Below are 26,058 nucleotides of genomic sequence, written 5' to 3'. Positions count from 1 at the left end.
ATGTGAGTACTCGAACAGTAAAGAAAATGTCAAATGCCCATTCCTACTTCAAAGGCTAGCCTGTCGGGAAAGATAAGCTGCTAGTTTTCGGCATGATGATAAGCTGTGTGTGTGTGTGTGTGTGTGTGTGTGAGGATTTGAGCTAATCTCTTCCTGAAAGTGCAGACACGTTCCGGCCGCTCAGATGTAGAGATCAAACAATTATAGGCATAAGGCATAGCTTAATCATACCCGCAAGCCCTAGAAGGGGAGCTGTGCATTACAAGTGGGTCCCGGTGCCTGTCATGCTGCTACGACCTTGAATTTCACATTCATAGGGTTACTGATTTTGGTTCTACTTTCTAGTGATTCTGATTATTTCAATGATGTCAGAAGTTGTTCACGGTTATACATGTTTTTTTATTTTTAAAGGACTTAGAATTCCATTTCTATTAAAGGGATACATAGAGATTATCTACCTCCCCAGAGTCAGATGAACTCTGATACCATTTTTATGTCTCTGTGTGCAGTTTGAAGGAAGTTGCCAGCTAGCTTTAGCACAATGACTGGTAGTCTATGGGAACAGCTAGCATGCTATGGCTTTGAAGTACAGTTAGCTCTGCTGTATTGAAATCTAATAATGGCTAACACAATGGGTTCTGGGAAAATGTAATGATCGATATACAGTACTACTTTTGTTATCCTATTTCACCATCACCAAAACAATGTTCCTGTTATGATTTGATTATTTATATTCACTGTGGTTGCTCTTTGTGCATACTTGTGTATTTAGTTTGAAGCGTCTTCATTTTCTCCATTTTGACAGGGTGGGGGAGGAGAAGGGGTGTATTTTTGGCCTTGACTGAGCTGGGAATGCAGGCAGTGTTTGGGGAGGAGCTCGTGTGGACACGCACACAGGGGCTTGAGCATTGAGGTTATGTCAGGCTGCCGGTTGGGGATGGCCGTTGTCATAATAGTGGTGTGTGTGTGTGTGTGTGTGTGTGTGTGTGTCCCTATGCAGTCTATGGTGTGTCCACTCTGGGTGTGGCAGGCGTTGGCATAATGCATCTTGAGAAAATATGTCCAGATCACCACTGCCCATAAGATGTTTTTAGGTCTCAATAATTTCACCAATGACTCACTTTCCATGTCTGTATCATGTGAATGAAGACTTGACTCACCCAGCTCCATCTCTTATAATATGAGTTATTGTTTACTTGTTACATCCCAAGCTTTAGGTTTGTGTACCCCTATTGGATTTATTTATCTCAAACGGTCTTAGACTGTGACAATAAACACATTATTTGGGGAAGGGTGTATATATTTGTTGAAGTAAAGCGGTTGTCTCAAGACTGCTCTGTCCTTTTTGAGGGACCAAAACTAGGAACTCATGTGTCCTCCCTTGTGTCCTAATTGTGTAATAATTACAGTAGGCTGCAACAGCTGTAGTGTGTCTGGTGCTGATAAAGGCCCCTGACCTGTGCAGTGATCTGTACTAAAAGACTACGGGATGCACTGGAACATGGAGGGTCCCAACACAATGAGTGACCTGTCTGCTGCAGAACACCAGAGTTACAGATAAAAGGGTTTTGTGTTCATGTTTTCTTTGCAATAACCTTGACGATATTGACTTTTTCTTCATTTTATTTATCATGCTCAGCCTTTCTAATCAGTCATTGTTTACATTTCAAAAACGATGCCATGACGCATTTCAGAGATCCATTCATCAGCAAAACCTCTTCAACCAAAAGCTGAAGGTTCTAGACCAAAGATTGAAGATGAATTAACTTGTATTTATACTGAACAAAAAATATAAACACAACATGTAAAGTGTTGGTCCCATGTTTCATGAGCTGAAATAAAATACCCCAGAAATTTTCCATACGCACAAAATGCTTATTTCTCAAAAATGTTGTGCACAAATTTGTTTAAGTCCCTGTTTGTGAGCATTTCTCCTTTACCAAGATAATTCATACACCTGACAGGTGTGGCATATCAAGAAGCTGATTAAACAACACCTTGTGCTGGGGACAATAAAAGGCCACACTCTAAAATGTGCAGTTTTGTCACACAGCACAATGCCACAGATGTCTCAAGTTTTGAGGGAGTGTGAAATTGGAATTCTGACTGCAGGAATGTCCACCAGAGCTGTTTCCAGAAAATGTAATGTTAATTTCTCTATCATAAGCCGCCTCCAACTTAATTTAAGAGAATTTGGCTAAGTCCAACCGGCCTCACAATCGCAGACCACATGTAACCACACCAGCCTAGGATGTCCACATCCGGCTTCTTCACCTGCGGGATCATTCTGTGATACACCTTGAATGGAGATGTATCATAGACTCGCCAGCCACACCCCAAAACATGAACATTGTAGACCAAAGATTCACGATGAACTTGAAGCCCTGGTGCTAAATGGATTAACAAATTCACTTGACTGAGCTAATTCTTAGCCTGGCTCCCATATAACTCACCTGATGTTACCTGCTTTAAGAACTTTAGTGCCTTAATTGTAACTCATTGGAGGTTGTGTGGTTGTAGATATTGTGAGACATGGAGTGAACAGATGGAATATTGCACGGTTTCGCCTCGACACATGTCAGCAGCCGTTATGCTGTTGGATCTTGGACAAGTGGGAGTACTAGACGATAATGACTTTGGCCTCTTTCTTGCACTGCACAGATAATCAGATCTCACAATGATTGGAGAAGTGTTCAACATCACCACTACCACATCCTTATGATCTTGTCATTGAGCACAACGTGACTGCAATGGAGACTGGTTGGAATGTCAATTCTCATCAAATAAATGGGAAGTCTGACTGAAATATTTTTTGTAAATAAGTGGTGTTTTCATTTGTTGATAAAAATGCGGGACATAATTGTTTGGTTGCACAAACAAAGGGCCAAAAGAAGGACTGTCCCACACAATCAGGAAAGTTAGTCACCCTATATTCCTACCAGTATCTGGATCTAGCTCTAAACTTGCCTGACAACTCAAACTGCTCTATCGTTCGATCCATACTTCAGTCGTTTGTGGTCAAAATGAGGGTATTGTAAAAATCAAAGTTGGATCACCTCTAACCAATCAGAGTATCAAAGCCAATGACAAATTTTCAAGAACGCTGCTTTACCCGTGTGTGTTCTGGCTCTGGCCCAACCCATCAGTTTCTGGGACCAACTAGAAATTGTTGGGGAGGTAATGAGTCTGGATCTAACGTCCGTAGGCGTAGCATTTGGCCGGAGCAAGGAGTTTGGGTAGTTAGGCAAGCATTACAAAAGATCCAGTCCAACTTCTCCAAGATGGATTTTCCACTGACTAAATTGATTGTGGGGTTGGAGGTTTGGATTAGATTAGAGAGAGTGATACCTTCATTGGTTCATATCTCTGATTGGGTGTTGATGGTGGACAGGGCAGGATGGGTAACCGGTAGGGATTAGGGTTACCTTCATTGGTCCATATCTCTGATTGGGTGTTGATGGTGGTCAGGGCAGGATGGGTAATGATGAGGGTTAGTCTATTCTAGTTCATCCTTTTTCTTGTTTTGGTGTCTCCCGTCTGCTTGGGAAGGATTTCATGTTGCTTCCAGAGCCTCGGTTGTCTAATCTTTATTCCTTGCAAGAGCCTTTTGCGAGGTTGATTATTCCTGAAAAGTGAATGGTGCCTCATTGATTTGGTAGTGCTAAAGGGGTTTTTGACAGTGGGATTGAGAGACCTGGACCGAGTCCAGAAACAACCTCTTGTCCTAGACACCTCAGGTAGATCTGAAAGTTCTGGATACAGTGCGTTCGGAAAGTACACAGAATGTGGAACAAGTCAAGGGGTCTGAATACCGAATGCACTGTATCCAGGCATTATGGTCATAGCTCCACCTTGCCCTCTGATAGGCTAGTGCCAGATGGCTTTTTCATCGTAGTACTAATATTGTACCTATCCAATTCTTTCAGATCTTCACGTGTGATCCAAGGTAAGGCAGGGCCCTAGAGAGACACACAGGGTTGGACTAGCTAGCCTAATTGATGTGAGGGGGGCCATGGTAATATTTCCACAGTCCCCTACTTGCTTTGCATGTTGAGTGTATATCACTCCTTCTTTCCCAATTAGCAGTTCTCACACTGTGAATGATCTAGTCGGCTCCATTCCCCCTCTCTGGCGCCTGTTGGAGTTGCTACGGGGTTCAGTTACGCTGGCAAGTGCGAGGGAGCATATCCTCATGTCACACAGCTATATTTTCATATCAGTGGTGACACGAGGCCCTCCAAAATAAAACTACCACCATGGTGTCACCTTGTTATGGAGTGCCCTCCGATGCCCCCCAAGTTTCTCTGTAGTTGATTGGCTGATTGAAGTCGAGTGGTGAGAAAAGTATTGGCTCTAATCTTTTACCTCTGGGGGTGATCTTGACCCAAAAGCCCCCTCCCAAATGGACAGAAGAAATATTGTCAATATTACCACGTTGGATAGAAAGAGACACACCTCTTTCCACTCATGAGCAAGTATATTGTTTGCGTGAAACCAAGGAGATACCATAGACGATTAACAAATAAACTTCAATAGTGTACCATTTTAAGTTCTAGAAAATTCTACAACAGTATAGTTATTAACCGTATATATGGATCGTTTGATAATGATATTAAATATTTTGAGGTATATCTTGGTTCAGTTATTGTACATCTTGTTGTAGGGTTTTAAAGGCAGACTGCATCTGTTTTGTGTTACTGGTATTTAGGCCTAGCTCCACATACTAGTGTAAATCAAACTTTTAAATCCTATTAGCTTATTTCCACATTCTATCTCTAGAAAATGCAAATATCTTTGTACTTACATAATGGTAAGTGGGTGATGGGACATTACGGAGTTGTTTTGTGAAGAACAGGAGGTGTTTGGGAGTATGTTTGTTATGCAAAAACATTTGTTCGACAGCAGTACAGTATGTATCAGCAGGTTAAAATGCATCACAAATAACCTCTACGATTCCTTGTCATGATTGTTCTGCAGTCTGCACAGGCTCTGATAGTAGTAATCTCTTCCAGGCTTGGAAAATTCGATATAAGACAGCGAAGATACAAACTATATAATGTGCGTAGTTATATTGATTTGTTTCAGAATGTTTCAGTTTGTTTCAGTGACCTCACCATATTATCACCATACTGCGGGACCTTAGGGTACGATGTTGTCCCCATACTGAGGGACCTTGGGGACCGATGTTGCCCCCATACTGAGGGACCTTGGGGACCGATGTTGTTCCCATACTGAGGGACCTTAGGGTATGATGTTGTCCCCATACTGAGGGACCTTAGGGGACCGATGTTGTCCACATACTGAGGGACCTTGGGGACCGATGTTTTCCACATACTGAGGGACCTTGGGGACCGATGTTGTCCCCATACTGAGGGACCTTGGGGACCGATGTTGTCCCCATACTGAGGGACCTTGGGGACCGATGTTGTCCCCATACTGAGGTGCCGATACGATATGTATTCCAATTCTATATGTATTGCGAATTTGATGTCTGCCCTAGTTGTATATACAGATGCTTGGAATTAGTCACAAAACAACAATTCTCACACAATACCCCAGAATGTCAAAGTGGAATTATGTCCCATGTTTTATATAATTAAAAACAGCATCTATCTCAAGGCCTTTGTTATGGCAAACCTAAATAAGTTCAAGAGTTAAAATGTGCTTAATGGGGCTTCTCGGGTGGCGCAGTGGTCTAGGGCACTGCATCGCAGCTACTCTCCATATTTTCAAGCATAGTAGTGGCTGCATCATGTTATGGGTATGCTTGTAATCGTTAGGATGGGCGTTTTTCAGGATAAAAATGAAACGGAATGGAGCTAAGCACACGCAAAATCCTAGAGATGAACCTGGTTCAGTCTGCTTTCCACCAGACGCTGGAAGACAGATTCACCTTTCAGCAAGACAATAACCCAGAAGGCGAGGTCAGTACAGGTGCATCAAAGCTGGGACCGAGAGACTGAAAAACAGCTTCTATCTCAAGGCCATCAGACTGTTAAACAGCCACCACTAACATTGAGTGGCTGCTGCCAACACACTGACTCAACTCCAGCCACTTTAATAATGGGAATTGATGGGAAATGATGTAAAATATATCACTAGCCACTTTAAACAATGCTACCTAATATAATGTTTACATACCCTACATTATTCATCTCATATGTATACGTATATACTGTACTCTATATCATCTACTGCATCCTTATGTAATACATGTATCACTAGCCACTTTAACTATGCCACTTTGTTTACATACTCATCTCATATGTATATATGTATATACTGCACTCAATACCATCTACTGTATCTTGCCTATGCCGCTCTGTACCATCACTCATTCATATATCTTTATGTACATATTCTTTATCCCCTTACACTTGTGTCTATAAGGTAGTAGTTTTGGAATTGTTAGCTAGATTACTTGTTGGTTATTACTGCATTGTCGGAACTAGAAGCACAAGCATTTCGCTACACTCGCACTAACATCTGCTAACCATGTGACAAATAAAATTGGATTTGATTTAACCTAAAACAAAAGGTCAAATCTACACTGCAGTTGCTTACCAAGATGACACTGAATGTTCCTGAGTGGCCGAGTTACAATTTTAACTTAAATCTACTTGAAAATCTATGGCAAGACCTGAAAATGGTTGTCTAGCAATGATCAACAACCAATTTGACAAAGCTTGAAGAACAATGAGTAAATGTTACACAATCCAGGTGTGGAAAGGCCTTAGAGACTTACCCAGAAAGATGCACAGCTGTAATCGCTGCCAAAGGTGCTTCAACAAAGTACTGACTCAGGAGTGTGAATACTTATTTAAATGAGATATTTATGTATTTTATTTTCAATAAATTTGCAAACATTTCTAAAAATGTTTTCACTGTTATTATAGGATATCGTGTGTAGAAGGGTGAGAACAAAAATCAATTTCATCCATTTTAAATTCAGGCTGTAACATAACAAAATGTAGAATAAGTCAAGGGGTATGAATACTTTGTGATAGGCCCTGTAGTGTCAAAGCGATGCACTGTGACTGTATTATTTGCTCTGTGTTACTCTGCAGCGGAAACGCTGCAATAATTGCAGCTCTGGCCGGTGACTTCCTTTTCTCAGACAGGGTGGGGAAGCGTTCCACTCCCGTCAATAGTGGGCTAGCTGCAGCTAGTTGCTTCATACGTCAACTGGCTCAGACAGGACACCAAAACTCTGAAGACCTGGGTAAGACCTATTGAGCCACTATGGACCCGACTTCAGTTGTACCCAAAATAAATAAATCAATGTATAAAAAGTAAGAGATATTGAACTAACTGTAGCATAAGCTGAGGGAATGATTTAGATATTTGGTGTCAATGATACTACTAGACACAATGTTATGCAGTATGTTCTGTAGATGATCAGAAGACTGATACCTTACACATCACCATGCACTTTCTCTGAGGGATGTGTCCTCGCCTAGGCTAGTGTAAAAGTAAACACATGGAAGGTCTAACATTTTGCCCATCATTAGAAATAACTTCCGTCTCCTTTGTGACAACTTGTGCCTAAACACAACTTCTTTGTTTGCTTTGGTGTAGTAGCTCTGCGTCTTTCTCATAAGCAAAACAAACACTTCCTTCCTTTACTACTAGCTAATTGCACAGGATACAGAGATCCCGGCTGGGGAAAAGTCTCTCTCGCTCTCTCTCTGAGCCTACAGATGGCTAAAATTCCCTTTTATGGCGTTGGAGGGCTTTTGAAACAGGAAATGACATCACGCTCTGAGGTAGTGAGTAGGGAGCTAGCTACAACTCCGTGGCATTCCAAAGAGGGTGAGTCGCAGCTTGCCTGGAAATGAACCCCAGGCATAACTGACACTCAAATCACCTAGACCCCAAAAAATAGACCGGGATGGACAGCTTTTCAATTGAGATGTTATTTAATCTATGGTAGATGATAGCAGCAAACCAAAATAATGAATGGTGCGTTGCAGTGTTATTGTATCAGGGGCTTGTGTTGAGGGATGATGACAAAAATATTTGTGGTTTGAGTAAAGTTCCAGGCCTTGAAAGGAGTTCAAACTAGTGTTTATCAGAGAGAACGAGACTAAAGAAAGAGAAACACAGAGAGGGAGAGGGAGAGAACAGTTAACTGAATAGTCAGCGGGCGTACCATGTATGTCTCATTCCCTGGGAGGGGCTCGGTCGGTCTGGTCTGGGACTGCTGACGTGCAACACACACGGCCACTCCCTCTAGAAGTAGGAGGAGTGCAGCCAGGCCACTCCCTCTAGAAGTAGGAGGAGCTGCAGCCAGGCCAGAGAGCGAGAGAGAGAGCAGGAGCGAAAGAAAGCTCACAGTGTTCCAATGGCCTTCTAAGGCCTCTTCAGACAGCAACTGTAACAGATTACTCATAATGGGGATTATCAGGAGTCGGACCTTGGATGACGATGGTTTTCTTTCTATGGGGCTAGCCACCTGTATTTATAGAGCAGTGTGGAGTGTTCATTTCATTCTTTATTTCAAAATCATGTCGACGAAGAGCCTTGAAACTGCTAGTTTTCTAATCAAATTTAATTGGTCGCAAACACATATTTTGCAGATGTTATTGCAGGTGCAGCGAAAATGCTTATGTTTCTAGCTCCAATGGTGCAGTAATATCTAACAAAACAAAACGAATGATTCCCAAAAAATTGAAATGAAGAAATATCATAACGAGCAATGTCAAAGTCCGGAATAGAGGTGTGTGTGTGTGTGTGTATATGTGTATATATATATATACATACATACATACATACATACATACATACATACATACATACATACATACAGTGGGGCAAAAGAGTATTTAGTCAGACACCAATTGTGCAAGTTGTCCCACTTAAAGAGAGAGGCCTGTAATTTTGATCATAGGTACATTTCAATTATGACAGACAGAAAATGAGAAAAAAAAATCCAGAAAATCACATTGTAGGATTTTTAAATGAATTTATTTGCAAATTATGGTGGAAAATAAACTTTTGTTATTGACCAAATACTTATTTCAATACTTTGTTATATACCCTTTGTTGGCAATGACAGAGGTGAAGACTTACAGAAAACGTTTGATAAGGTTTTCACACACTGTTGCTGGTATTTTGGCACATTCCTCCATGCAGATCTCCTCTAGAGCAGTGATGTTTTGGGGCTGTTGCTGGGCAACACGGACTTACAACTCCCTCCAAAGATTTTCTACGTGGTTTGACAACAATTTTCATCCGGTTTGTGTGGAACAGGAGCGGACTGGTTTGACAACCCGCGAAGATAAAGAGGAAAACGCGAAAGAGCTGTGAGATCTGGAGACTGGCTAGGCCACTCCAGGACCTTGAAATGCTTCTTAAGGCATTTAAAACCAAACTGACTCTGAAGCCACTCCTTCGTTGCCCGGGCGGTGTGTTTGGGATCATTGTCATACTGAAAGACCCAGCCACGTTTCATCTTCAATGCCCTTGCTGATGGAAGGAGGTTTTCACTCAAAATCTCACGATACATGGCCCCATTCATTCTTTCCTTTACAAACAAAGTGGATCAGTCAATCCAATTATATTTTAAAAATATTTCAGTCCTGGTCCCTTTGCAGAAAAACAGCCCCAAAGCTGTTTCCACCCCCATGCTTCACAGTAGGTATGGTGTTCTTTGGATGCAACTCAGCATTCTTTGTCCTCCAAACACGACGAGTTGAGTTTTGACCAAAAAGTTATATTTTGGTTTCATTACATTTACATTTACATTTAAGTCATTTAGCAGACGCTCTTATCCAGAGCGACTTACAAATTGACCATCTGACCATATGACATTCTCCCAATCTTCTTCTGGATCATTCAAATGCTCTCTAGCAAACTTCAGACGGGCCTGGACATGTACTGGCTTAAGCAGGGGGACACGTCTGACACTGCAGGATTTGAGTCCCTGGCGGCGTAGTGTGTTACTGATGGTAGGCTTTGTTACTTTGGTCCCAGCTCTCTGCAGGTCATTCACTAGGTCCACCCGTGTGGTTCTGGGATTTTTGCTCACCGTTCTTGTGATCATTTTGACCCCACGGGGTGAGATCTTGCGTGGAGCCCCAGATTGAGGGAGATTATCAGTGGTCTTGTATGTCTTCCATTTCCTAATAATTGCTCCCACAGTTGATTTCTTCAAACCAAGCTGCTTACCTATTGCAGATTCAGTCTTCCCAGCCTGGTGCAAGTCTACAATTTTGTTTCTGGTGTCCTTTGACAGCTCTTTGGTCTTGGCCATAGTGGAGTTTGGCGTGAGACTCTTTGAGGTTGTGGACAGGTGTCTTTTATACTGATAACAAGTTCAAACAGGTGCCATTAATACAGGTAACGAGTGGAGAACAGAGGAGCCTCTTAAAGAAGTTACAGGTCTGTGAGAGCAAGAAATCTTGCTTGTTTGTAGGTGACCAAATACTTATTTTCCACCATAATTTGCAAATAAATAAATTAAAAATCCTACAATGTGATTTTCTGGATTTTTTTTCTTCTCATTTTGTCTGTCATAGTTGAAGTGTACCTATGATGAAAATTACAGGCCTCATCTTTTTAAGTGGGAGAACTTGCACAATTGGTGGCTGACTAAATACTTTTTGCCCCACTGTACATACATGTGTGTATATATCTCCAAACAAACCAAATCGCACCGACTCGTTTCAAACTAAATATATCATTCCTGTATCGGAGCCCATGTACAGTGCATTTGAAAAGTATTCAGACCCCCTGACTTTCCACATTTTGTTACATTACAGCCTTAAAATGCATTAAATCACCCCCCTCCCCCCAATCTACACACAATACCCCATAATGACAAAGTAAAAACAGGATTTAAGACATTTTTGCAAATGTATTAGAAATAAAAAACTGAAATATTACATTCCCATGAGTATTCAGATCCTTTACTCAGTAATTTGTTAATTACAGCCTCAAGTCTTATTGGGTATGATGCTACAATCTTGGCACACCTGTATTTGTGGAGTTTCTCCCATTCTTCTCTTCTCAAGTTCTGTCAGGTTGAACAGGCAGCTTCGCTGCACAGCTGTTTTCAGGTCTCTCCAGAAATGTTCGACCAGGTTCAAGTCCGGGCTCTGGCTGGGCCACTCAAGGACATTGAGGCTTGTCCCAAAGACACTCCTGCATTGTCTTGACTGTGTGCTTAGGGTTGTTGTCCTGTCGGAAGGTGAATTTTTGCCCCAGTCTTGAGGTCTTGAGCGCTCTGGAGCAGGTTTTCATCAAGGATTTCACTGTACTTTGCTCCGTTCATCTTTGCCTTGATCATAACTAGTCTCCCAGTCCCTGCCGCTGAAAAACATCCCCACAGCATGAAGCTGCCACCACCATACTTCACCGTAAGGATGGTGCCAGGTTTCCTCCAGGCCAAAGAGTTCAAAATTGGTTTCATCAGACCAGAGAATCTTGTTTCTCATGGTCTGAGGGTCTTTAAGTGCCTTTTGGCAAACTCCAAGTGGGCTGTCATGTTCCTTTTACTGAGGAGAGGCTTCCTTCTGGCCACTCTACCGTAAAGGCCTGATTGGTGGAGTGCTGCAGAGATGTTTATCCTTCTGGAAGGTTCTCCCATCTCCACAGAGGAACTCTGGCGCTGTCAGAGTGACCATCAGGTTCTTGGTCACCTCCCTGACCAAGGCCCTTCTCCCCCGAATGCTCACTTTGGCCGGGCGGGCAGCTCTAGGAAAGAGTCTTAGTGGTTCCAAACAGAAATGTTTTAGTACCCTTCCCTAGACAATTCCTTCGACCTCATGGCTTGGTTTTTTCTCTGACACGCACTGTGAACTGTGTGGCCTTATATAAACAGGTGTGTGTCTTTCCAAATCAGTCAATTGAATGTACCACAGGTGGACTCCAGTCAAGTTGTAGAAATCAATGGAAACAGATGCACCCGAGCTCAATTTCGAGGGTGTGAATACTTATGTAACAAAGTTTGTTTAAATTTTTTTTTTTTTAATACATTTGCTAACTTTTTACCGCGTTGTCATTATGGGGTATTGTGTGTAGATTGAGGGGGGGGAAACGAACAATTTAATCCATTTTAGAATAAGGCTGTAACAAAATGTGGAAGAAGTCAAGGGGTCTGAATACTTTCCGTGGTGTGTGTGTGTGTGTGTGTGTGTGTGGGGGCAGTATTAGTTGTTATGAAAGTCCTGACAAATGTATTAATCATTGTCATATTTACATCTAATAGTGTAATTCCCTGTATCTGAATATTCCAAGGATGTGATATTAAAGTAGTAATATTATTTAAAAGCAATATATTAACCTGAAATACTAGTGTAAATAAATGAACTGTAGAGAAAGGAAATGCACACAGCTTTACAGTATGATGACCCAAAGATAAAGGATGTGTGTGTGTGTGTGTGTGTGTGTGTGTGGCAATGCTTTCTTATCTGGTGAACCCTGTGTATGACCTCGTTCTCATTATTTGTAATTCATGTGACAAATATGAATGTGACCACTAGAGAAAACACTCTGTTCTTCACGCTGCCTATTGCCTTTTAAATGACTCATAATGGATGTGTCCAGTCATGTTTCAACACCACTATCTATCACAGGGCTGTTTTAAGTTACATGGCCCATCCCAAATGTAACCCAATTCCCTATATAGTGCACTACATTTAACCAGGACCAATGGGGCTCTGGTCAAAAGAAATGCACTTTGTAGGGAATGGGGTGCCATTTGGGACGCAACCACAGTTTGTCAAACCTTCACCGCTCTTCTCTGACCCTGACACACTTTGGCATTTTGTATGACAGTGTTTCTGAGAAGCTATCGACAGGACCGTCACTTCTAAGCAGCCAGTGTAGTCCAGCAGCAGTACTGCATAAATGTCTTGTGTTTTTGCCAGTTTTTGTATTTGCATCTATACCTCAGGTCCAGTCTTTCAAGAAAACAAAGCATACAACCATTTTAAGTATGGAAAGCTTTAAGATGATAAAAAGGAGATTATTTAAGAGATTGTTAACGATAATTAGCACAGAAGATTCCATATTCACCGTTGGATATCAATCTAATTTGGACTTGTTGACATTGTCATTTAAGCAGCAATCTCAATAATTTGTTCCAGTTTAATGAAAAGATTGATCTTGGTTACACTAAACTCCTCTCTTCTGTTTCTCTGCAGCCGGGCCAAGAACCCTACAGCGCCATAACCGACTGGGAGGACATCTCCCATTAAGACCAGTTTCTATCAGGTACTGTCTGTAACCTTGTGCTCTACTGTCATCTACTATCAGCTCTACTCACATGTTGTAAAGAAGCATTTTACATGGATGGGTATTACTTTATTAATCCCCTTTTGGAAATTGATTTGTCAACGCCAGCAAGAAAATCAATACACATTTTCCTCTCATGCACAGAGATCCTATAAATGACCACTCTATACTGTGTATAAAACATTAAAAACACCTTCCTAATATTGAGTTGATGTGATATCATCCCGGCATCGTTTGTCATCAAGTTAATGTAATTACTCATTCCATTGATCTTTGCCATTGGCTGTACCAGAGTGGATCTGGATGGGAGTGCATTGATTTGTCCAGTCTGAGTTGTAGCTTTGTAATTAAAGGAAGACTGGAGCTTCTGTCAACACAGGAGGCTCAGATTCAGAACTGGGTATCTTATCACACGGTTGGTGATGTGCACTCACCATTTAGAAGTGTTGAATGTCAATCCCGTCTTGTGACAACTTGTTTTTCCCCAAAGAGCTCACTGCTGTGTCATTTGGACTAAAAGACTGAAGGCATAATTGGCCCCGTCGAGTCCATTTTAACAAGCTGAGGAGCAAACAGCTGTGTGGAGAATACCTTACCCAGAGACCACTACTTACAATGGTATCCTGGTTAGTAGGTCTCTTTTAGCTTGGATAATGTCATTCTTCAAACTATTTAAACTATATTTGATTAGTCTCTCATAGCATTGCTTTGCTTAAATTGGACATATACATTTAAGTTGTTAAACTTACCAGACAAGAAGAAGTCGAGTGCCTTCTTGAGGCAAGATGAGTATAGTCTCACTTAGGAGCTGATATTTTTATTCACTTTTAAAGTGAGTATGTCACTCACTCTTTTAATAATGCATCCACCATTTAGACAAAGTGGGTTGTGTGCTATGGGGGGGATATCTCCCACCCACAGACTGTCAAACAGACTCAGAAACTTCTCAGTAATAGACAGTCCGTAGTAGTCACCTCAGACTTTGACCAAGCCCACCAATATTCAAAACCAGGCCTTACAATCAATGGTGGCTTTGTGGTTTTAAGCCTTTGTTTAGTCTGGTCAGACCTGACCGGACTGAAGGTCGATCTAAAAAAAACATTATGATTGACTCTGACCTGACCCAACTAAAGTTGTGTCTAAACAACTCCGTGATTGACCCTGACCTGACCCAACTAAAGTTGTGTCTAAACAACTCCGTGATTGACCCTGACCTGACCCAACTAAAGTTGTGTCTAAACAACTCCGTGATTGACCCTGACCTGACCCAACTAAAGTTGTGTCTAAACAACTCCGTGATTGACCCTGACCTGACCCAACTAAAGTTGTGTCTAAACAACTCCGTGATTGACCCTGACCTGACCCAACTAAAGTTGTGTCTAAACAACTCCGTGATTGACCCTGACCTGACCCAACTAAAGTTGTGTCTAAACAACTCCGTGATTGACCCTGACCTGACCCAACTAAAGTTGTGTCTAAACAACTCCGTGATTGACCGTGACCTGACCCAACTAAAGTTGTGTCTAAACAACTCCGTGATTGACTCTGACCTGACCCAACTAAAGTTGTGTCTAAACAACTCCGTGATTGACCCTGACCTGACCCAACTAAAGTTGTGTCTAAACAACTCCGTGATTGACCCTGTTCCGAATGTGTCACTGGCTGACTGATGGGGTTGGCTTATCACAAGGTCTTGAAAGAAAGTGCAGTTTGTGTGTTTGTCAAGGAATCATTTTTTCTTACCCAGATATTCTACTGAACAGGACTGAAATAGGTCTGTCTGTATTGTAGGGGACATGATACAAAGGACCACAACCTACAGCTACAGGTGTTAAAAACGTTGTTTTTCTGACACCTTCACCGAGTTGTGCAGCTCTGACTGACCGCTCTGTGTGACTGCGAGCACAAGTGCAAGTTTGTTTGTCTTCAAACGTTGCAAGACAGTCAAGTGAATTGTAATATCAACGTATGAGGTGCAGTTAACCAATTGTTCTACCAGTTTTCAAATCCAATTTTATTTGTCACATACGCCGAATACAACAGGTGTTGTAGACCTTACCGTGAAATGCTTGCTTACAAGCCCTATACCAACAATTTGAAAGAAAATAGTTATGACAATATTTACATTTAAAAAATTGACTTTAGTTTATTTTAGTAACACAATAAAATAACAATGGTGAGGTGATGACTTAACTTCTCGAAGCCATAACTTTATTTATGTTCTTATGAAGCTGACTTGGTGTATTGTTTATACTTTCTTATCAGTGGCCACAAGTGCATCACTGGAAAACGAATTCTGCTTTCACCACTGTGTTTTACCCAGAAATAGAGATTCCAACGTAGAGCTATAAATGAAGGAGAGGCATCTTGATTCTAGCCCACTGAGTTCCTCCTTTTTGTGTAAAAATGCATTTTGTATTTGAATGTTGTTCCTTGACCTCTACGACCTCATCTCAGAGCATCTGTAGAGTGAAAGAGCTCCACACAAATAACTTGATGTTCCCTGAATAGCCTTCGGTTTGAAAAAGGCAGGAAGAATATCACACCTGTTATTGTCCCTGAAGAGCATTCAAATGTTTATTTTTATTTTTAAATGGAGCATATTTAAAATATAATGTTCAAATTAAACAAAGGCCTAGAAAATTGCAGTATAAGATTTCGACGATTTAGTAGTTTCTTTGGTATAAAATCTGAAAGCATACCAAAAATGTTTTGGGGATTTGGTAACTTTGAGTGTATTCAGTGAAGTGACACAATTGAATGTTGCCGGTCATGTTGTGAAAGTATCCCCCATTTTGCTCTCTTGAAGCTTTATGCTGCATCAGGGAAACATCCCCCACTGTGAAGCACATGACGACAGTGGCATGGCCCAGGGTGGCCACGGCCCTCTCTAAAATCTGATTGGAAATTCTGAGACTGGATTTTTTTTTTCTCGTTTCAATAATTATTTACAGCAGTGTCGTTATTAACATACTGTACTTGGCTGTCACAACAATAAATGACTTGCATGATACTTATTCTGCCACTCTGTGATACCCAACCTGCTAACACTGACAGTGAAGCTCGTAAATCTGTTGCGTTATACTGATGTCACTGTTTGTTTACCCCTAGCTTTTTCACCGGTTAACTGACGTTTGCTGACTGGCAAGCAAGAGAAGTTACTCTGAATCTATGTCGCTAGTTTTAGATATACTGCGTAACTTTGCCCTGCCATTGAATGGTCTAGGTATTTAGAAAAGTTTATTATTTTAGCCTTGCCTATATGTCCTTTCAACTTGCCGGAGACCAGCTGGGCAGACAACTCTACCAAATGGCCCAAATTAGCCTATGGTGATATCTACACCGACTTGGGGGAATATCCAGGTTTACACAGGCATTACACATGGCTAGTTAGAAACAAACAAGTGTTAGCTTAAGACTTACGGTGAAGGAAGTGCTTCGAACACACATGTATGGAGTAACTGGAGCCCACAGCTTTCCATCATCATCGCAGCGTTTAACCTGGTCCTTGGGAATAGAGTGAAACCACAAGGTTAATTTAACCTGGTCCTTGGGAATAGAGTGAAACCACAAGGTTAATTTAACCTGGTCCTTGGGTATAGAGTGAAACCACAAGGTTAATTTAACCTGGTCCTTGGGTATAGAGTGAAACCACAAGGTTAATTTAACCTGGTCCTTGGGTATAGAGTGAAACCACGAGATTAATTTAACCTGGTCCTTGGGTATAGAGTGAAACCACAAGGTTAATTTAACCTGGTCCTTGGGTATAGAGTGAAACCACGAGGTTAATTTAACCTGGTCCTTGGCTATAGAGTGAAACCACGAGGTTAATTTAACCTGTTTGACAAAAAATCTGAAAACATCATGACTGGTTGTGTTCATGACACATTAAAAGGCCATTTTTTTTACAGTTAAATTACATGTCTTTACTATAAAGCCCATAAAGCTTTTTTCTTTTATTTTGTTTTACGTTTGTTTATGTGTAACTCTGTTGTTTTTGTCACACTGCTTTGCTTTATCTTGGTCAGGTCGCAGTTGTAAATGAGTGGCACTTTAAAGTAAATGTACTGCTGTATGCTAATACCCTTTATATAACATCCTGACCTAGAATGCAAAAACTGTAGCAAGGCATTTTGGAATTGATTTTCATGCTTTATTTGAACTGGGGAATGTACCAAACCGGAGATGAAGCATTTAATGTGTCGAACCATCATAATAACATTTAACAAATCACCTTTTATGTCCCCCTACCCTGACCACCACGTTCAAAATATTCTGCACATGACAATGCAGAACAAAAACTGAAATACATATCACCACAGAGCGTCCTCTGCTATATTCTCGTCACTTGTCAGCTCTCGAGCGGCTTTTTGTGCATATATTTTCAGTGATGGGTTTTCATGAGAGGGACAGCTACATTCTTTGAGTGGGGTTGAGGTCACTGTCTCAAGAATTTTATATTTTTTCCGGGCCGGAATGTAGTCTATTTTTGACTGCCTCCATTCTGGACCTCTTCCAAATGGTTCATTGTCCAAACAGTAGTCAGAGAGAAGGACTGCCACTGTAGTAAATGTCTACAAATGAACATGGCTCCAGATGATTTGGTTAGCATGTGGAACTGTGAAGACACGCTCCCTCTTAATTCTACTTTTTCCTGTAAAAATGTCATTGTTCAAATAGCTTCCATTGTCAATCCCCAATCTTCTTAGATGTTCTCTGAACTTAATCGGTGAACAAAGGCTGGTTGTGTGGGCTAGTCTTTGAACTTTGAACTCTTAAAAGTTCCCATCATAATGGTGTGGTACATCGCTTGCCTCCCCAAAAAGTTTTTGCCCATGTTTAAGGAACAACTTGCAGTGCACGCGCTTTATCTATGTTCCTTGTAGCAGGCATGTACTATGCCTGTGAGAAATGTAGACTGAAAGTAGTGCTGCCTTCCTCAAACTCAATAGCATTAGATAACCTAGATCCTACAGAATCTCACCCAGCAGTTGCACCTTGCCACTAGACCGTAGAAGAGCTAGTGAGTTGGCCTGGGCTGGTCTAAAGGATCAGACGCATCGAAAACTCTGAGTGCCAATAGGTACTTACTTAGCACTTAGTGCCGTATTCTTCTTGTCACTTCTGTCGGAGGTTTGTGCTCTCTAATTGTCTCAAAGTCAATTTCTCGCCCACTGACAAGCATTGCGATTCTAAAAGTAGAAACAGCAGGTTCGTCAGTACACCGTCGGTACACAGCAGGGATGTATTTTGTTCTTGCAAGAGAAGGAACGACCTCCTACTGTTATAAATGCCTATCGGAAGTCCGATTTCTCAGTGTCTGTACCAAAAGAAATGGAACACATACTGCTGCAGCATGGGTTCGAATCCAGCCTGCTGCTATTTCAGCAGCATCTCTCTATCTCTATCCAACCCAATAGGGGGGACTGCTCCACTCCTTAATAAAAAAACTAAATGACAAGTGCTACTGAGAATACAATCGCTCCGTATACAGTGCATTTTTGCAGTGGAGCTGTCAAAACGGAGGTTTAAGGGGGGGGGGGGGGGCGACAGCTAAATTACTGGTATTTCATGTCATTTTTATATCTCGTGTAAATCTGGGATGCATTTGGTATGTCCAGTAAAAACACGGTTACAGCCAACTCTTAAAGACTGATTCTTCTCAGGAATTTTGACTGAAAACCAGAGAACACACACACACACACAGAGGGACAGCTTGTCCTTTATTGTATTGGACACAGTCACTTATTTATACTGGTGTAAATCACTGCTTCGAGTAGTAATAAAATAATACAGCCAAACTTCATACACATCTTGTAACCTCCTATTTAATGAAAGTTGAACACTGCTATAAACCTCTGCGTTTCATACAATGGGTTTACGGTCTGAGCGTCTCACACACTCAAAGGCTAGAGTGACGTTCTAATTAAGACTTTGAATATTCATATCATTACTCATCTTATAATCCAAAGTCCCAATTGATTGTGCAGAATGGTAATTTCTTGAGTCACTTTTAGACATGATGAAAAAAGTAAATGGAGAACCATATATTTTGAAGCATAATCTCTGATTTCCCATAAAACTCAACTCAAGAAATGACCATGCTATTCAAATCCTAATGCTGTAAATGTGTTTTTGGCTGTTGTTCAGGGAACTCAGCATGATACTGAAAGCCAGTCAGTTTGACCGAAGTAGTAACCCCAAACTTTCAGCAGGCGTTCTATTGTAAGGCAGCAGAGACACCAGCAGGGATCATTAAAACCATCTCACCAAAATGTAAATGACCACATATATCATGTTTTTCATTGATCCATCTGAAGGGCTTAGCTATTGGAATATGATGTATGTCGTTGTGCTGAGGTTTGGTATTGGTGCATTCCTAAAGGAACATAATGCTCGATATGGGGCATGTTGCTGCAGGAGCTAGGTTACAAAACCATGTGTGGGAATACATACATACTCATTGATATCTACAGTACCAGTCAAAAGTTTGGGCACACCTACTGAGAGAATGCCAAGAGTGTGCAAACCTGTCATCAAAGCAAAAGATGGCTACTTTGAAGACTCTCAAATATATAAAACATATTTTCATTTGTTTAACACTTTTTTTTGGTTACGACATGGTTCCATATGTGTTATTTCATAGTTTTGATGTCTTCACTTTTATTACACAATGTAGAAAATAGTAAAAAAAAATAAAGAAAACCCATTGAATGAGTAGGTGTGTCCAAACTTTTGACTGGTACTGTACATTTACATACATACATACAGTTGAAGTCGGAAGTTTACATACACCTTAGCCAAATACATTTAAACTCCGTTTTTCACAATTCCTGACATTTAATCCTAGTAAAAATTCACTGGTTCAGTGAGGATCACCACTTTATTTTAAGAATGTGTAATGTCAGAATAATAGTGGAGAGAATGATTTATTTCAGCTTTTATTTCTTTCATCACATTCCCAGTGGGTCAGAAGTTTACATACACTCAATTAGTATTTGGTAGCGTTGCCTTTAAATAGTTTAACTTGGGTCAAACGTTTCAGGTAGCCTTCCACAAGCTTCCCACAATAAGTTTGTTTGAATTTTGGCCCATTCCTCCTGACAAACTTGGTGTAACTGAGTCAGGTTTGTAGGCCTCCTTGCTCGCACACACTTTTTCAGTTCTGCCCACACATTTTCTATAGGATTGAGGTCAGGGCTTTGTGATGGCCACTCCAATACCTTGACTTTGTTGTCCTTAAGCCATTTTGCCACAACTTTGGAAGTATGCTTGGGGTCATTGTCCATTTGGAAGACCCATTTGCGACCAAGCTTTAACTTCCTGACCGATGTCTTGAGATGTTGCTTCAATATATCCACATAACTTTCCTACCTCATGAAGCCATATATTTTGTGAAGTGCACCAGTCCCTCCTGTAGCAAAGCACTGCCACCCCCGTGCTTCACGGTTGGGATAGTGTTCTTCGGCTTGCAGGCCTCCCCCTTTCTCCTCCAAACATAACGATGGTCATTATGGCCAAACAGTTCTATTTTTGTTTCATCAGACCAGAGGACATTTCTTCAAAAAGTACGATCTTTGTTTGTCCCCATGTGCGGTTGCAAACCGTAGTGGGGCTTTTTTTATGGCGGTTTTGGAGCAGTGGCTTTTTCCTTGCTGAGCGGCCTTTCAGATTATGTCGATATAGGACTCGTTTTACTGTGGCTATAGATACTATTGTACCTGTTTCCTCCAGCATCTTCACAAGGTCCTTTTGCTGTTGTTCTGGGATTGATTTGCACTCTTCGCACCAGAGTAAGTTCATCTCTAGGGGACAGAAGGCGTCTCCTTCCTGAGCGGTATGACGGCTGCGAGGTCCAATGGGGTTTATACTTGCGTACTATTGTTTGTACAGATGAACGTGGTACCTTCAGGCGTTTTAGAAATTACTCCCAAGGATGAACCAATTGTTGGAAAAAATTACTTCTCATGCACAAAGTCCTAACCGACTTGCCAAAACTATAGTTTGTTAACAAGACATTTGTGAAATGGTTGAAACACTTATGTTGGAGTCATTTAAAACTTGTTTATGTAAACTTCCGACTTCAACTGTACATACATACATACATACATACATACATGCATGCATGCATACATACATACATACATACTGTTTTATTCATTTTCCTCATTTTCTAATTTAACTGTAATATTCTGTTTTTTATTGTTCCTGTAGGCTGTTGCCATAGTAATAACCAAAAGATACCTGTATATACATATGTACAGTATAGTGTATATACACAATATATCAAAAATATATTTTGTAGATTCTAACAGTTCTTGATCTTCAGAAATCAAGTGAACTCAGTGCAGTAATCACTTCAGTGTCCTGTCTATCTACAACAAGTAATTTGACATGATGAGTAGGCCTCTTGCCATAGTAGCCTCTTCAACACTGCAGCTGTGAAGCGGGTGTCAGAATCCTGCCGTAAACCACCCTCTCCCCTTAATATAGAGTGGGGATTGAGCCCCTGGAAGGCTGCCAGCCAGTCTGTCTGTCTCCCCACCACACACAGCCGTGCCAGTGCCAATAGACCGAGACGGACCACACTGGGAGACCGGCGACAAAACTCTACAGGGAATGAGCTTCTGATTTGCAAATGAGCTCATGGGGGTCTGATTTGATTTTTAAAAATATATATATTTAACTAGGCAAGTCGGTTAAGAACAAATTCTTAATTACAATGACGGCCTAGGAACAGCGGGTTAAGGCAGAACGACAGATTTTTACCTTGTCAGCTCGGAGATTCGATCTAGCAACCTTTCGGTTACTGGCCCAACGCTCTAACCACTAGGCTACCTGCCTCTAACCACTAGGCTACCTGCCTCTAACCACTAGGCTACCTGCTGGTTACTGGCCCAACGCTCTAACCACTAGGCTACCTGCTGGTTACTGGCCCAACGCTCTAACCACTAGGCTACCTGCTGGTTACTGGCCCAACGCTCTAACCACTAGGCTACCTGCTGGTTACTGGCCCAACGCTCTAACCACTAGGCTACCTGCTGGTTACTGGCCCAACGCTCTAACCACTAGGCTACCTGCTGGTTACTGGCCCAACGCTCTAACCACTAGGCTACCTGCTGGTTACTGGCCCAACGCTCTAACCACTAGGCTACCTGCTGGTTACTGGCCCAACGCTCTAACCACTAGGTTACCTGCTGGTTACTGGCCCAACGCTCTAACCACTAGGCTACCTGCTGGTTACTGGCCCAACGCTCTAACCACTAGGCTACCTGCCTCTAACCACCAGGCTACCTGCCTCTAACCACTAGGCTACCTGCCTCTAACCACCAGGCTACCTGCCGCCCCCGATAATACCGTGTCTACTATTTAATACCATATCTACTATTGCTAGATTCACACAATAGTGCCGACCCCAACCGTACTGTGCTGGCTTGGATATCTTCTTTGGACATCGTCATTTCCATCACGGTTACAGCGCAGTTAGACTATCCTCTGCTCAGTAGTGGCCGTGCTGCTGCTCCAGTTTCAACTTCCACCTGACCGTGCTGCTGCTCCAGTTTCAACTGTTCTGCCTTATTATTATTTGACCATGCTGGTCATTTATGAACATTTTAACATCTTGGCCATGTTCTGTTTTAATCTCCACCCGGCACAGCCAGAAGAGGACTGGCCACCCCACATAGCCTGGTTTCTCTCTAGGTTTCTTCCTAGGTTTTGGCCTTTCTAGGGAGTTTTTCCTAGCCACCGTGCTTCTACACCTGCATTGCTTGCTGTTTGGGGTTTTAGGCTGGGTTTCTGTACAGCACTTTGAGATATCAGCTGATGTACGAAGGGCTATATAAATAAATTGGATTTGAGTAGTGTGAAAATTGTACCTGTGTGTGTTTTAGGGATTTAAAGCACTTACTCAGAGGATAACCTCAATCTTCACAATTTGGATTCCTTTTTGATAAAACTACGTGGAATTCGCCTCAGCTCACAGCGGGGGCTGTGGTGGGGGATGGGAGTGTGAGGTGTGAATTGCTTCCAGCTTTGTGCTTGTGAAACAACATTAATTGGATCTTGATGTTCAGTTCAACATTCTCTGCGTTCTGCCAGAGCCGAATATCGTCAGTCATATGAATCATATTTTGATTATCAATATGTTAACCTACTGGGACTTGACATTCTTATCACACGATTTGAACACGGACATGAGTATTGATCTATCTAACGACATGAGTTTTCATGAATAACTGAGTCCCAAACGTCACCACAGTCCCTTTGTAGTTCACTACTTTTGATAGAGGCCCATTTCATGTGATTTAACTCATGATGTGTGTTGCTATTGGCTTTTTACCTTTTAGTCATTTAGCAGATGCTCTTATCCAGAGCCACTAACAAGAGCAATTATAGGGTTGTGTGCTTTGCTCAAGGGCACATTTGACTGATTTTTTTCACTTAGTTGGCTCAAAGATTCGAAACAGCAACAGTTGGATTACTGGCCCAACGCTCCTAACCACTAGGCTATCTGCTACCCCTGACAGTCAGACAGTCATTGTTAAAATGGTTGCTCCTCACCCACGCCAACAGGGAACATGTTATGACCTACGTGCTGTTTCTCTTTCTGTCGGTGGCGTGACTGTGAAAGTAGCTACTGTTCGTATCTGTGCTGTCATCACTGACCGGTTATAAATAAGTGCCTGGAGCTCAGTCCAGAGTCTATAGGTCGAGGGTCAAATCACTCTTGCTACACAGCATTATCTTTCTAGAATTGTTAAGCTGAGGTGTTCTCCGAAATACTTCCTAAGTTGATTCACTGGTCAAATGCGAGACACATGCGGATGCGAAGTATGTCTGTCTGTGTCGCTGTCTGTGTCTCTGTCTGTGTCGCTGTCTCTGTCTGTGTGTGTCTCTGTCTGTAGCTGTCTCTATTTCTCTGTCGCTGTCTTTTTCTGTCTGTGAAGAAAACTCTTACAGTGGCCCATGAGTACAACTCTGAGCCCTTTCTCAAACCCTCTCTCTGGCCCTGGGACTAATGGCTCGCACACATCGCACCGAATATGGATGTTGCATTCGTCTGCCCTGTTTTAGGAACCACCCACTGTAAGACGTGTGACCACCAACATTTTTCACACGATTCTACATGTAAAATTGCCCGCGGTTCTCAAAATACGCTGAGAGGGGCTTGGTACTCTTGGCCAGCAGACGCTATTGGTGTCGGAGCCCTTCTAGGCAAACTTTGTGACGTTTTACAGCTGAGGTAGGCTACCAACACCCGACCACAGGCAGAGTCTATTGTCCTGCGGCAATAGTACTCTTTGTCCATTTTGAGATGCTGTAGCCAGTATATACTTCCTTTTTAAATAATACAACTCAAGAAATATGTCATTAATTTTGAAGGTTTTGCCGAGGAGATCTTCGTGGCGCAATTTTATATCTAAGATGTTTAGTGTAGTATTTTTCAATTTAAAAAATGTGCATGAAAACGTGTGGTCTCTCGTTGAGTGACGAGAGACTTTATTGAAGAATCTCTACTGTTAACCAATCACCGACGAAGGGGCATAGACTTTCGGCTCCGAACTTCGGCTACCTCTAGAAACAATGTTGTGTGCCTGAACATCTGAAAAACCCTCACCAATGATCAAAACCAACAAAAACATCTCAAAATGTTGTCATAATATATGCATGAACTGTTCCGAACTGTTTCAATCAAATCAATCAATCAAATGTATTTATAAATCCCTTTTTACATCAGTTAATGTCACAAAGTGCTATACAGTAACCCAGCCTAAAACCCCAAACAGCAAGCAATACAGATGTAGAAGCATGGTGGCTAAGGAAAAACTCCCTAGGAAGGCAGGACCCTAGGAAGAAACCTAGAGAGGAAGCATGCTCTGAGCGGTGGCCTCAGACTGGCCGGGAAGCATACTCGCCTCTAGGGACCAGGTTACCAGGGCCTAGCCTGGTGTTGGAGACCCCAGTCTGTCACTGAACTCTTTGTCAAGTTGGAGACAACTTCTAGAAACTCCTGTCTACCTCAACTCACATCTGGACCATTTCATTCTGCTGGACTCCCCTGACTTGTGTGTGTGTGTGTGTGTGTGTGTGTGTGTGTGTGTGTGTGTGGAGTGAACTGGCACCTCTTTCAGAGACCAGCTGTTGGTGTTGCTCTTTTTCAGTATGTTTGTTTGTTCTCTCCTCTTTGTCTAGAGAAGGACGTTGCTGATCAAATCAAATGTATTTATATAGCCCTTCTTACATCAACTGATATCTCAAAGTGCTGTACAGAAACATTGTTGAGATTGTAATGTGGTGTAGAGAAGTGATACTAGTGATGGTGTAAATAGGATTGGAGAAGTCTGATCACATACTCCTCCTCCCTGTGTATTAGGAAAGGCTGATTTGAAATCCATCTTTAGCTACAGGCGCCCTCACATCACTGCACATTGCTAGGCAACCCAAATAGATTTACCCTCGGAACTTAAACTTTCAACACCTTCCCCTAAATTCTGAGATTGTTCTGAGGGATATTTTTCACAGCAAATGTAGTTGTTTTTCCCTATTGGTATTAAATGTATTCTTTAATTTAGTATGGTACTGCTTTTGATTCCTCAATTGACGTAATAATCGGTCACAGATGTTCTGTTGATGCTATTTTCAGAGGTTCCCAATTCAGTTTCCACTAGATATTTCCATATACTGTTATCTGTCCCTGAGACAGTTCTTCTTTTCTACTAAGGCCCCTTTTAGACCGAAACTGCAACTCGTGTAAAGTCCCCTCCGAGAGGAGGAACTACATGCCGGAAGGAGGGTTATTAGTGAAGCACCAGTCTC

The 26,058-nt window shown here is 41.8% G+C and overlaps 1 protein-coding gene across 4 annotated transcripts in view; it reads left to right on the top strand.

Moving 5' to 3' along the window:
- Window positions 1-26,058, top strand: part of tln1 (talin 1) — a 166,279-nt gene that overhangs the window by 19,756 nt on the left and 120,465 nt on the right. For 2 of the 4 annotated variants that reach the window (XM_065017217.1, XM_065017220.1), the window contains exon 2: window positions 13,149-13,218. The exons of 1 other annotated variant lie outside the window; for it this stretch is intronic. The gene's annotated coding sequence lies outside the window, so the exon portion shown is untranslated. Of the gene's footprint in view, window positions 1-7,067; window positions 7,223-13,148; window positions 13,219-26,058 lie in introns of all 4 variants that reach the window. One more of the 4 variants, XM_065017218.1, reaches the window with a different exon arrangement.

This window comes from Oncorhynchus nerka, linkage group LG4 (assembly GCF_034236695.1).
Source record: "Oncorhynchus nerka isolate Pitt River linkage group LG4, Oner_Uvic_2.0, whole genome shotgun sequence".
NCBI lineage: Eukaryota > Metazoa > Chordata > Actinopteri > Salmoniformes > Salmonidae > Oncorhynchus > Oncorhynchus nerka.
Note: the sequence above shows the minus strand (reverse complement) of the source record. Positions and strands in the feature narration are given on the sequence as shown.